Below are 3096 nucleotides of genomic sequence, written 5' to 3' on the forward strand. Positions count from 1 at the left end.
ACTTGAAGAAGTTAAAATGGATCATTACCACAAGGGATTCAAATTAAATTATTGGTACTGGGATGCACATTGTGAGCAAGAACCAATAATTCGGTACGATCAAGGTGCCTCACCAAGCTATGTCCCTCCATCAAAAGAATGTGATCCTGACACATATGAAGAAATGATTCATGATGATCAACGAGCTCACTTTGTTGAGAGTTTTCTACATAAAAAGTGAAACACCAAACGACAAATCACAACAGTTTTATGATATACTGAACATTGCACAACAACTTTTATAGGATGATTATACTTCACAAACGAACTTATCAGTGGTGCTACTAATGCTGAGCATTAAATCTGATTTTAACATGCCTAGAGAAGCATTCAATCAAGTGACAAGATTATTGAAAGAAACCAACTCTACATGGAATTTATTGTTAGATGACTTGTATAAAACTAAAAATTTAGTTTTAAAGTTATTGCTACAATGTAAGAAGATCAATTATTGTATTAAAGACTGCATGACATATTACAGGGCTAATGCAGTCAAGACGATTTACTAATTTTGTAGTTTGAATAGATTCAAACAAAGGGGAAGAAATAGTAAAAAAAAATATTCCGTACAAGCGCCTCTTATATTTTCGACTCATACCTCGAGAACAAAGATTCTTCACTTCCATGCGTACAACCCTCACATGACTTGGCACAGTACTGGATCCGTTGATGGTAACTCAATGAGTCATCCATCATATGATGAGGCTTAAAAACATTTTGATCGCACATACCCAAACTTTGCAGCTGAAACACAAAATATTAGACTAGGGTTATGTGCGGATGGCTTCACCTCGTACAGTCATGCTGCAACCTTGTACTCATGTCGGTCAGTAATCATTATGTTATATAATTTGTCCCCTGATATATGCATGACCGTGTCATTCTTACTTCTAATGTTGATCATACGACGTCCACATAATCCCAAGGAAAAAAATGGCGAGTACGTATAACCTTTTATTGAAGAGCTTCAAATGTTATGGGAAACGGTTGTGCTTGCATAAAACATCACTACGAAATAGAATTTTCAACACAGAGTGACACTTTTGTGGACAATTTGTGATTTCATGGCCTACGAGATGCTAGCTGGTTGAAGCACAGCTGGAAAATTGACTTGTCTTGCCGCATGGATATGTCGAAGGCATTTATTCTGAAACATGGAAGGAAAAATAGTTGGTTTGACTACCATTGAAGATATATTCACCGCAATCACCCATTTAGATAAAACGAAGATGCATTCATCGAAAACATGGCTGAGAGATCAAGTTCACCCACTAATATTACTGGAGTCAAAATATTGTAGATGATCAGTGAAGTACCAACAATTGCCGATAGATGAGAATTAGCTTCAACTCATCTTTTTGATTTTCATGCCATACACAATTGGACTAAGAAAAGTATATTTTAGGATTTTGTCCTCTGGAAGACTAATCTAATTAGACATAATCTTGATGGTATGCATATTAATAATTTTTTTTTGATAAGATCTTCAATACTGTGATGGATATCAATGATAAAATAAAGGATAATGTGAAAGCTAGAATGAACCTGAAAGAGTGTTGCAAAAGAAGAACCTAAGAACTTCAAGAGATAAATGCATGTAAATTAATAAAACACAAAGCTGCATACTATCTTACACAAGATCAATGAGAACAATATTTGAGTGGGTGAATTCTTTGAAGTTTCCCAACAATTGTGTCTCAAATTTGAGCCGTTGTTTTCACTTGGGGAATGGGTAGGGTGTTTGGCATGAGGATTCATGACTGTCATATAGTTTTCAGTGTTTATTATTGATTGCATTACATTTTTTGCCTAAGCCGGTACTTAATCCCTTGAATGAATTAAGCATATTATCGAGAGAGTTGTGTTGAGAGACTCTAAATGTTGACTCACTGAGAAAACTTGATGCAAGTATTTCCTTATTATTATGTAAGCTCGAATGGATATTTTCTCTTGGTTTTTTTGACTCTGTGGAGCATCTGCCTATACATCTATGTCATAAAGTTATATATTAGGAGGTTTGTTGTAGTACAGATGGATGTATCCATTCTAGAAGTATTTCCTTCTACATGTCTTCTTATAATTGTCTGTTGCATTTTATTTCAAACACCATAATCAATATAAATTATCTTTGTGATGTAGATTTTTCTAAATAAAATTAAAAAAATGGTAATAAAAAAGCACATACAGATGGATCGATCTATGAAGCATACTTGTTGCAAGCGACAATTACTTTAAGCTCCTATTATTTTGAGCAATAACATCACATAGGTCGTACTGTAGGTGATTGCCTTTGTAACTAGAATTATTTATGTTTCAAATATTATAGTAGTCATCAGGTAGGCATGGTACATGATATCTAAGCTATAAAGAGATTTAAACAGCTTCACTGCATGTCCTAATGAATTGTGACTATGTCCAATGATTTATACAGTAAGATTCATGGTGCCCTAACTCAATACTATCATTGATTATTGAAAAAGTTGTATATATACTAATGACAATGATGTCAGCAGATTATTTATCGATAAATTGAACATACAAGATGAATCTCTGATAAGAAAGAAAGTTGAATCAAAATTTTTTAGATGGTTTAAATTATACAAACATAGAATCAACTCTTATAATTACATGTGCATAATATAACTGTTATGTTCGAAGTTAAACTAATAGTAACTTTGAAATTATTATAGGTCCACAGTAGAAGCAATGGAATTACAGATCAAAGACTGCAAGATCTTTTCTTAGAGCCTAATTGCAGTATTACTACATGATAGATAATTGACGTAAACGATTATAGATTCCATATGTGTTTCTGATGTGAAAGGAAGAAGACATATAATTGTGGTGTCGCTTTAAAGAGAACACACACACAAATAGCAAGATTAGCTATTGCAGCATACTTGACGAAGTCATTCAATTGAAATAACTAGTTAATGCAAGCTACACTTTATACTTATTCAACTGTCAGTTGTTCAATCCTATTCTAAATCGAGGAACCCAAACACCTACTCCTTATAATATCATCAAAGTCAAAATGAGCAGAAGATATGAGAAATT

Source organism: Phalaenopsis equestris, unplaced genomic scaffold (genome assembly GCF_001263595.1).
Source record: "Phalaenopsis equestris unplaced genomic scaffold, ASM126359v1 Scaffold000878, whole genome shotgun sequence".
Classification (NCBI taxonomy): Eukaryota; Viridiplantae; Streptophyta; class Magnoliopsida; order Asparagales; family Orchidaceae; genus Phalaenopsis; species Phalaenopsis equestris.